The following is an 11,938-nucleotide window of genomic DNA, read 5'->3' as shown; positions in this document are numbered from 1 at the left end:
TAAAGTTTTTATGCAGATTCACATTGTTTGGGTGGAAACTTTTAAGTAAATTGACCGCCTAGAAGTAGATCTGGCAAAATAGCACCGATGTAGATAAGATTAAATGGATAAAAGCAGATTTCAGAGGGGAATTTTGACTTTATGCGGGGCTAATCACTGCAGACCACAACTTGTTGAAATACATTTCAATATAGAAGATTCCGTTTTTCCAAGTTGTGGGCGTATAAAAGATATAGACGCTAACATAATCTTCGTTTAAACTCCACTTTACCCATGGTAACCGACAACGAAAACCGTTAGCAATTTAATTTATTTCTTAAATAGTAATTTTTGACAGAGCTGGTCTAAATCCACCTAACACCTAGTACTTATGCTACCTTTGGATAGACCACTCGACCTCAATGCAGTTCCGGAGGGTAGCCTATTCCAACTCCCCACTTCACTTCGTTGTGCCGAATGGAGATACATGAGTATCTCAACTTTCTCTTCGGCTAGGCTTTACGTGCACTTGATTTCACCTTCTATTCTTTGGGTTACACGCTTTTCCACAATGAAACAAGATTCGTAAGGCCCACTCCTACCCCACTTTGAAGAGTTTGTCATTGCTTTAAAACAATTTCTAGCCTCGTAAGTGATGACCGTAAAGAAGTCTCTGGACTTGCCTGCCCTTGCAGCTATAAGCTGAAAGGTACATCCGTTACCCTTTGAGTTTTTTCAATTTCATAATACACTTGTAATTGAATGACACTTGGCCGTTTAAGAATTCCAAGATTGAGCTGAAAATTTGGGAGAGTAGTTCACAATAAACGCTATTATACTTTTCTTACGTATTTGATATTAACTGATTTTAGCATTCCTTAATATTCTGCCATGGGAAGCTTGAAGAAAACTTAAGAAATTTAAAAATGAAAAGGTTCTGACTTTTTATCGACAACATTGGCCATTTTCATTTCTCTGTTCATTAACTGTTTCTTTCAATCATCTTCAAGGATCTTTGACACTGATCTTTGCCATGTAAATGGCAAAAGGAGAATTGTGCAAGTACTGTGATCAGCACACATGCGTCGGTGGTCCCCATCTAGAGTTTTATTTAAGAGTTTCTGACAGAATCCGTCAAGAGTAGGCCCAAGACTTAGTTTCAATTCCATACGAGGTGCAAGACCGCAAAATCTAGCTGATACCCACTAATTCTGTTCATCGAGCACAAGTTGGGTAGACGATTTTATCCACTACAGTTCTCCCAGGGATAATTCCCTACCAACTATTTAGTAACAAGCATTTCATTCCATCGGTTACTCCAAAGTAACAAAACTCAATTTTTCCAGTTGCTGGTAGGCCTATATCTACCATATCTACATTCATTACAAAAGGTTTCATTGTATCTCTGCTAAGGCAGACCCAGTGCCTTTCTTGTAGTTTCGAGATTGTCCAAATCAATTCTGTTAAAAAATCATCCCCGAGGCCCCGCAAAGCTCCGATCATGAAGAGAATCACCCCCCCCCCCCCTCCCCCCCTTTCCATTCTCATCTCGATAAACCTAGTAGACGCCATTAATCTAATCATATTAGCAGTCCTCTTTATAATACCGTACGATTCTAAACCGGCACTCGAACTAAATTTTGTAGTCCCATACGGTCTTTTTCCAGATCATATGAACGATTGTCCCCAGGGTTCAACAACTTAGCTTATCTACCAAGGAAAAATGGGGGAGTGTGCCATGTCGACCACCAGGACAATAACTTCGCGAACCGCGCATAAAAATATCCTACAAAAAACCACTCGACCGGCTAGAGCTGGATAATAACGTGCTATCAAAGTAAGCATCATATAGTTGTGACTATGTTCATCCGCAACTCTAAAAGGGAGACGGGTAGTGCTGGACAAGCTAAATATCGCCAAAAAATAATTCAATCTAATATCAAACTGTGAACAAGTAGTCGAGAAAATGTTTTAACATCGGACATACTGAGAGTATACGTACTTAGCATCACAACGCCATTGGGCCATACAAATTCCCATTTATGAAATCATTCAGGTTAATTCATGTGAATCTGAATTTTACCGGTCCGCCTTATTTCGAGGGAGGACGATACTGTCTGACTATTGTAGACCGTTGGAGATAGTACCACTCCTCCAACAAAAGGCCATCGTAAATGCAAGAGCATTCCTCAGCATGTGGATTTGCCGGAAGGAAATATTAATCGAGGTTACTTTAAACAGTCAGCACTCACCATTGCATTCTCAGCGTCAGTTCTAAACAATGGCACACATAATGCTCACTAGACGGAAGCCCTACCTAACGTACTACTTGACTTTTCATAGCTTGGAAGGAAGACCCAGGTGCAACCGCTCTAGGGATGATGTATAGTCATCCAGTATCGCCCTGCGTGAATTCTTCGACCCACAATCCAACAAAGAGTATATACTTCCAATTTAGCCAACGAGGTCCAGAGAAACAAATTTTTGAACGCCACAGTGTCCATCAATCAATTCACACCCGCGCAATTCGAAGAAGTAATCCTACTAGATTACTATATTACAAAACATACCACACTGAGGAAATCATTCCCCAACAATTGATTAAGAATTCCGATATCCCGGCCATGGAGAATAACAAATCATCAAATGGAAATTGTAATAAGTAAGTGGTGTTGCATTCAACCTACTCTGCATGCTCAGTAGGCCCTAAACTGGCAGATCCAGGAGGTAAGAGAAATATTAGTAGGTCACCTACTGCAGGAAACTAACGGCATCGAGGGAGAAAATGAACGGCCGATAAAATCCAGCTCAATACCCTTTCGTGGCCGGATCACTTTTTCTTAACTAATGATATGAGGAGGAAGTGTGGCAGACCATGTCCCAAATATCGAATTGGTGGACTTCGGTGCAAAACCGTATCTGGAGTTCCTTACTAAGACAGGCCTAAACCGTACACCGGTTATTGCGCTATTGGTGATGAATGTTAAAGTTGCAAACACGAACAAAATGGCATAATTCACATGAATCTGAAAATTGCGAAAGAAACCCCGAACTTGCAAGCAGTACATTGCCCTTTGTCATGCAAGATTCATAATTACAATCTTTCGCTGTTGAATGAGTTAGCGCGAGTTAATATAACCCAAAATGTAACCATAATTTACAAAGAATGTTAAGGACTAATCAGCCTGCTTTTCAACAGTTTCACCTTCACGCCTGGTAGGCTTGAGAAAGATGAATACGGATTAAATTAAGAGTCAAATTTCACTAGCATTTAGATTTACTTTTCCAAGTTGTCACAATCAAGCAGACGCATTTTACCTAATACTAGCAGTAAATGCCAAAAAGTTTGGTTCGGACGATCCCAACTACTTAAAAAGGAGGTGGGGGAGAAGGGATCCGGTTGTGATGGCCGATAATAGGGCAATCGGATAATCTGTCGAGATCTGTCGGATTCCACTGAATGCCGCTCTCCGCAATGTAATTGACGCCCCTTCTCGACGTGTAATACATCCACTGTCACTTCCACCTTCCGATCCAAACGCGTACAAGTGCCAAGCCTGTGCGCCGATCAAGTTCGTCCCTTGCGATAGTATCAGGTCAGCGTGCTCCCGTGATGCGACGCAGGCTGGTGTTTGGCAAACGCTTGGAGCTTTTGGGTAACAAAGTGGATCACTTTGCATATGCTACTCCCATATAGCAGCACAGAAAGAACACTTGAGCAACTCGATCTGGATATTGAGATAACTGCATTCCCAGGTTTTACACGAAAGCAGATCTAGTGCTATTAATGGATCGAGCAATATCCCGTTCAGTGATACGGTTGGCAGAAATCATGTTTCCTAGATATACAAATTGACCGGCACCTTCAATACCCTGCTCGACTGTGAACCTTGTTTTCTTTTGTGTTTATTACTGTTCATCATATTCAGTATATCTCTACTTGACTTTGTTTTCAAATTTAGTGTCATTTGGTCAAGGTCCATGTCTCGGCGAGAGCGCGTAATCGAAGTGTCGAGGAAAAATGTTATCGTCCATTATACTGTACATCCTCTGGACAAGGCAGCATGAAAAACTCTACAAAAAGAAATAATATCGGTAACAAGATGCAACGCCGACGGACTCCACCTTTGAAGCTAATTTCTCCGGCATGCCCCTCCTGTGCAAAGCACGCCAGATACACTCCTTGTTCATGTTATCAAAAGTTTGCTCGAAATCGATGACGAGCAGGTGAAACGATGATATGAACTCCGCGCATAATCCGTAGCGTGTTGATATGGTCAATGCAGCACTATGGGGAATGGAAACCATCCTCCTCCCTGTCGATGAAGATGTTTAATGCGTTGCAGGATCTCCGAACGAGCGGAATTAACAAATCTGTAGTAACTGCAGATGCAACGATGAATAACTCTGCGGGGAGACCGTCAAGCCCAGCGACTTCACACCGTTTAAGTGCATTGATGGACAAAATGATTTCACTCTTGCTTGGAGGAACAGTCCACCACGTTGACTAATCATTTCATCCACAAGAGGCGGAACTTCATCGTATGTAGTACGGCTAAGAACCATGGTGAACTATTCTTTCCACGTCTTCAGTTGCCAATCAACGTGGATGAGAAGTCGATCATTGATGCCCTTCACAGAATTGCAATCTCTTTCGTGTTGCGGTACAAATTGTCTGCGTTTGTCGCAGCGCAGATTACGCTGAACTTCTCGTGACTTCGCTCGGCATCGAAATTCGGGCGTCAATAGAGCCTTTAACTCCTAAATCTACTGCTGATCACAAAGTGATTGATCTGATTCCTCGTACGGTGGCGATTAGTTGTCAAAAACCGGCTCCTAAGTCAACACTAGCCTTACGGTAGTCGTCAGAATCAACCTGACACAGGATTTGAGTCTGCTAGCACTTAACATTCTAGTGTACCAAAGCACATTCACGTGGCGCCGCGCCGTCCTGAATGGCGCAGATATATCAGTCAGTCTCAGCAGAAGGGTCACCATGACACAGCCATCTGTTCGAAAAATGGAGATCAACATATGATTGTCAGACACAATTCATGTGTTTACAGTGCATTGTTTTGGCTTCCATTAATCGTTCCACTCCTGATCTTACTTCACCTCACTCAGGGGATTGAAAGTTTGGTTCTTTGAATTAGTGGGATCACCATTAAATCTGTCTTACAGACTGGAAGATGTGAGGGACACGCCTTATTAATTTTTGTCATTCAAAATTAAGTATTCCTTGTTGACAAAACATCTTCAGATATCCCTACACATAGTATTTATAAAAGACAACTAAAGTAGTGAACACAATTCGGACAGATCTATTCTCAAATGTACATTTTGAAATCGCAATGATGAACGTCACCTGGAGCAAGCATACCAGCGAGGAAGTGGCAATCCAGACTAGCCGACCCTATTACCAAACAGGACAAAAACTAAAGAAGAAAAAGCGAGTTAGGAAGAATTCCTAAAATAACGCTGTTCAATTTGATAAAATATTACAACAAGTGCTGGGTAGCTTTCCATAATTTATAAACGTCGTACACAAGAACAAGATTCAAACATAGAACAGGTAAACTCTAAATCGGAAGATAAATTCTAACAAGTTGAATTTTTCATGCCAGCAGCTTCCAGGACTCCATTCCGCTGCCGAATCAATTTTGTCTTTTCCTAAATTCCAACAGTAACTACTTGATAATCGTTCAGGAAGAAAACCAGCCAAAACCATTCGAAAGAAATCACCGAGAAGAGGTGGGGAATAAGTTAAACGGAAAAAGTACGAGGCGAGATATACAACGAAACGGGAATTGAAAATGAGAACCAGAGAAAGAAATCGAGATTTCGTGGATTGCATGTTTAAACACAGGAAGAAGCTGTTGAACAAGTATAAGATAAAAATCCGGTAAAAGGCGAAAACGCAACCGGCGCGAAAAAGGGACGAAAAAACATTGAGAATAAAGTAAAATCCCTTTGTAACAGGAAATTAAATTCTTATCAAACAGCTTGAAGGAAATTTCGTCCAATGTTGGTACGGAGTTCTCGCAGGTGAATAATCTACCTAAATACATTTTTCCTTCAGCTATACATGTCTAGAGCTATACGTGCACGCTTGCACATAGTCAGCCAATTTTATCCTTCTTTCTCTTTATATGTATGCGGTTTCGGCTCTCCTACAGTCCTTTCTATTCGATCTAGCATTTCCTAAGTGGAAGTAGATTTTCCTGTATCCATTACCACCTGACTAAGCACCTGCCACCCCTCATTCTCTCCTGTTCCTTTCTGTTCAGGTCTATTAGTCTTCTCCAGCTCTGCAAATTCTCTTCCGTGCATAGTCGTCCGGGATCCTTCTTGTCTTTTTCGAGCTATGCAAAGTGAGATGCAAAAAGAGTTGATTCTGGATGTAACGCTACCGAAATGTTTACACGAAAACTGTACGCAGCTCAAACTATGATAGTACCATATTGCTTTTAGCTTTTTTATAGAATGTTTATCCATGGAAAAGGATTATAAGTTTCGGCATGTTTGCAAAAGAGTATAAGCACAAGGAAGAATGAATTCGGTATTTATTGGTATTGTTTCCAAATATTTGAAGATAGTCCAGTAGAACTTTGTTTGCAAATGACTAGTTGCTGACGCACTAACAATCTTCAAAAGGCAGCAATTTCTGCTGGAAATGGATCCTTATTCGTTCGACAATGCAGAGTTGCATTGAATGGAGAAACTAGCTCTTCCTTTTCAATCACTCCTGCCCTCCTCGTTTGAGAATTGTAGACACCTGATTGATACTTTTTGAAAAGCACCTGCTATAGAGAATGCACTCCAATCCAATGTTGTATTTAAAAACCTCTTTCCATTAAGAATAAAAGAGCATGCATGTGTGTATATGAAAAAACCACTACGCTCTTCAAACGGATGAAAGACTTCTTGCAGAAGTCAAAGCGTACAAAGTGAACCCTTTCTTTTCTATATCTAAACCTTTCATAATTTTATTAGATATCACTGAAGCGGATAAGATAGGAAAGGAAAGTTATCAAGCAAAGGAAAAATTGGAGCTAATTTCCATTTAAGGTCAGCTTTTCTTCAAAAGTTTCTTAACGAATGTAAAGCAAATATTTAGGTTGAAGTATCTATTTTTTATGGTTCCCTTTTCCTATTTCCCTTTCAAATGCAGGTGATTCAAATGGACAGTTTGATACAATCAAACAATTTAATTATACTTTTTTTTCGTTCGTATTGGCTTTCGATTTCCCTCATCTTTTATATTATTATAGCTTAGGATGAGGGTTTCATAAATTTAAAGTGAATTGAAAAGCGACCTCTTCCAACTTATAGCTTTCCATTAGGAAACGGAAACTGACTAGGCCTAAAGGACTTCTAAATAATTTTTCTGACTATAGAATAATAGAGTCATCTGATTTACTTGAACAGACATTCAAATGAAATAATAGTGAGCATTAAAAGGTCATTTCAATCATCATATTTCTGACTTCTGATAAGAAGTCATTTTATCATCCAGCCCCTACCCAACTACCACAGCAGATAGTTTTTATCTATAAGATTCCTGCGGGGTTTGTCTCCTATTCCCTCCTTTAAAGAGTATTTGATATCCAGACTGTGTGGTTTGGTTGTTTTTGTTATTTCTTGACCACATTTTATTGCAACTAAGACGGTTATTGAATTTTATTATCATCACACTTAAAAATGTGCAAGTGATAAGAAAATAGCAGTGAGACAAGCACAAAATGGAATATTAACATTCATGACGACCAGGATTCAAACCCGAGGAAACGAGAAGGAGAGACTGATGCTAAATTAGCTCGATCAATTCCTAATTCTGTTAAAGTCCATTAGCTGGACCAGGGAAACCATAGGTAAACATATCACTTATATAGTGTTACGGCCTTTCAATTCGGTGGTCCCCAAAGTCCTGGCATGACAGGTAAAACATTGTCAGTCTATGCAAAGTAAGGTGACAAAAAGGCGACACCCTCACTCTGGTGTTTCCTGCTAAATGAAAGTAAACTTGAGTTCCGTGTGTGGTGAATATTGACAATAGTAGTAAAATACCCCCAGCTCAATTGGTGGATACAGAAGGAAGATGGGGCATCTCTGCAACTTTCCCATTTTAGTACTGACTGCATGATTTCCTAACCTAAGAGTCTCAAGCGACCAGCAACAAACAGATGGTTACTGAACTTAGGTATACATCTTATGAAAGCCGTATGTAGACAATTAATTATATTTCTCAGCAAAAGGTTGATACTAAGAACTTTACGAAAGAGATAGGGAAGGGAGTGATTCGCATTGAGCTCTCTATAGGATCAGAAATAGTGACTTCAATTGAATAAAGGTTTAATAAGACTTCAATCGTTCTCACTGGGGGCCTTGATTTTCTCTCTACAGGCCTGTTTGCTAGACTTAAGGTCGGCTTGAGCTCTGAGCTCTGGAAAGCGAAGGGGTCCCAACGCTGTGGCTCAGTGAATTCTTCAGTCGAGTTATTCAGGAAGGTAGAACATCATTAGACTGGCAGGAAAGCACGACAGTGGAGCTGTCGTATAGAAAAAGAGAGGTAGTCCAGCAGAATGTTCAAATTGCCATCCGCCGTCCGATCTGCCTGTCCTATACCATGAAGATTTTTGAACGCATTCATGATAATCAAAATCTATGAGCGAGACCATGACCCTCCGATTGTGGATAAAATCCGGCTCAATAGGTTACGGTGGGCGGGTCACTTAATCCGTATAGATGAGGATAATCCCACACGGAAAGTCTATAAGGGCAATATCTATGGTAGAAAAAGAAGACGAGGCAGACCCTGCCTAAGATGGAGCGATGGCGTAGGCCAGCACGCCAGACAGCTTTTAGGGATATCGAATTGGTGGACCTCGGCGCAAAACCGGGATGTCTGGAGCTCCTTATTAAGGCAGGCCTAGACCGGATACCGGTTGTTGCGCCGTTGATGATGATGATGATTCCTGATAATCGTATTCGCGTAATCGTTCAAATAACCGTGAACCAAGCCGGCTTTGCCAAGAACTGTGGAACTAATGACGCAATACACGCTACGAGACTACTGAAGGAGTGGGCATATCAAAGCTGCTTCGTGTCTCAGTCGATTTTGATCAACAAATCCACTTTCTTCGTATTATGGATACTGCCACATGGGATATCTTACTTATAGCGCTGCTTTATGCTGATAATGTTTTCTTAGCGTCTCATAGCAAAAATGATCTCGAGCAACTTGTCCTAAAGTGGAATGATCGTATCTTGCAACTCGGTCTCAGGTTGAATCTAAATAAAACTGAATTTTTGATGACCATCACCTGACCAGAATTGAGCGATTTCAATAACTCAGATCATGCTATCATCCAATGGAAAACTGTTATGTGTTATGAAATTGCTTCCTGCATTAGTGCAACCTGCACAACGGCTGTTGTTGATGATCGACGAATTAACGCTGTATCAAATCTAAAATTTACCGCAATGTCGTCCGCCCTGTCGCCCTCTCTGGTTCCTAGTGTTCGCTGATAATAAAAGACAATGAACGGTGTCTTGTGGTAATGGAGACAAGAGATGTTGCGTCTGACTAGTGGCATGGCACGTCTTGTTCACATCCGAAATGAGAAAATTCACGATCGACATGGAGTTGCACCGATCGGGAAAAAATTGCGGTGTGGGCATGTAATTCACACTAGCATCACTCGCCAAGTTTCGTCTGAACATCGAAATCGATGGTAGGCGATCAAAAAGCCGGCCGAAACAACAGTCGCTTGATACGCTGGATGGAAATTTGAAAGCCTCGCAACTGCATTCAAATCAGACCTTTAATAGAACAATATGGCGTAACTGACCACAACGAGCCGACCCCACTTGTGAACGGGACAATGGCTAAACGAAAAGAAGAAGCATCTCCGTTTCGGATTAACATTCAATATCCAGCTGTTTGATTTCCTGGCCTATAGCATAGCTTCCTAGGAAGCATAGTCAAATGGGCTCTCACGAAAACTTATAGATTAAAATTAAGTTGGTTGAGTTTCAACCTTTCGATCTTATTACCTTGAATTCGAATCAAGGTGGCGATGGTTGTTTGTGCTTCATCACTTCGACAACATTACGTACAGTGATAACAAAACTGAATCATAGCCTCATTGAAAACGAAACGAAAACGAGGGGGGAGGCGGGTGCAGGAGGAGGGAATTATTTTAGATAAGAACACGACGAACCTTGTGTTTTTGAATTTAGCACTCGTCGATCAGATATTGGCATGCATACACAGGATAACTGAAAACAGAACAAAGGTTACGATGCAAAACAGAAAAGGAGTAATATTAGTAAGTAGTAAGTAATATTACTATTGGTGCATATATATATATCTTGGTGCAATGCAGAATATTGCGAGCAGTACAAACGGGGGATGAATGGCGTATATTGGTGTATGAAATTGGAGGATGCAGTCACTGTACCCAGACAGTTGGAAGCAAATATTGTGCAAGCTAAGGCCCGATACAGGTTATAGCGCTTTGATAAAGAACTACAACAAAGGGACTTGTAAATTCCCTCTACTCCACAAAGAAGTGCACGAGAGGCATACATCTGCTTTTCCTGCATGTCGAACTGGAAGCTTGCAAATGGCATCTCAAATACGAGAACAGCATTTGAAACAGATGACGAAATGAACATTGCAGTAATACAAATATCCTATGCAGCGAGCAATATAAGTACAAATTTTGGTCGACGGACCCTTATGTTAAGGTACGTTTGAGTGTATTTGGGCCAACAAAGTTAAAAGCCAAGAAGTCTGTACTATTGATTAGTAGTGGAAATTGACTTTGGTGTTCACAATAGAGTAACCTTCCCAGGGGAAGCATACCTGCGGGTCCTAGCAGTAGTGATTAATTTAAATGAAGCACAATATTGAGATCCGGCGTTCAGAAACGAAAAAGATACTTAGTTACTCGAATGAGAAGGCCGCGCCCGCGGTAAAGGGGCAAGTAGTGAACAGGAGACAAAAGTTTTAACGAATGACTACGTATCACACAATAAGCCTAAACCCTTTGCGACTCTCCAAATGCACTGGAACTATCAAACAATTTGGTTTAAACCACGCAAGAGTAATTAGGACTGTCAGAGACTATTTGCTTGGCACTTGGTCATAGAAATTGGTAAAATCAAATCCAGGCGAAATTATGATAACTCGAAGATAATGATTTTATTTAAAAAGTGAATTTTAAGAATTGAATAAAAAGTAACTTTAAAATTAATCGAAGCAAGTAAATACAATTCTTTGCTAACCAGCCACGTTAATTAATTAAGTTTAAAATTGAGTTGATTAGACGTTCCAACGTTTGGAAGGATACGGTTGTTATCAATTACCTCGCGTTCCAGAATGAGGATAATCTGTTAAAGCTCAACATCAAGACCTAAATGGAAGTATCTTTTTGGCCTTAGGGGATCCTAGGATTTAGATGTATCGTTCTCAAGCAGTGGGTGCCTTCCGAAGCAGAATGTATAAGACCAATTGGCACAAAAGAGTACCTTCTCATGATAAAATCATCAGTAAATATCGAACCATTTCTCCCGTAGGAAGTAGGAAGTAGAAGTAGGAAGGGGCATATCAATTCTTTAACTGAGATGAGACAATACTAGCTATGCAGTGCCTGATGAAAATGAATAACCATTGAAGGACAAGTGTTGTTCTATGCCTAAGATGGCGTTATGGTATACTTCAAGTGCTAGTCAATCTATTCATTGTGCTCCTTTTGAAGCCTCAACCGATTCCCGCTATCATACTAAAGAGTTGTAAGTGTTAAGATTCGTGTTGGCTTACCCACAAAATTCTGATGCACAGAACTGAATACCTAACACTTAACGATATTGATGACATCTTCTTTCAGAGAGGCAAACTGTTTTTGGAGATGGCCGGCGCTTTTGAACCGACTCTAATGTGAAAGTCCAATGA

General features: G+C 40.6%; 1 protein-coding gene across 3 annotated transcripts in view; it reads right to left on the bottom strand.

Annotated features, from left to right (window-relative positions):
- The window catches only part of LOC119649262 (NEDD8-specific protease 1), a 326,154-nt gene that overhangs the window by 90,229 nt on the left and 223,987 nt on the right, over positions 1-11,938 (bottom strand). The gene's annotated exons all lie outside the window — the stretch shown is intronic.

The sequence above is a fragment of the Hermetia illucens genome, chromosome 1 (genome assembly GCF_905115235.1).
Source record: "Hermetia illucens chromosome 1, iHerIll2.2.curated.20191125, whole genome shotgun sequence".
In the NCBI taxonomy this organism is placed as follows: Eukaryota; Metazoa; Arthropoda; class Insecta; order Diptera; family Stratiomyidae; genus Hermetia; species Hermetia illucens.
The sequence above is the reverse complement of the archived record's forward strand: the minus strand, read 5'-3'. Positions and strand labels throughout refer to the sequence as shown.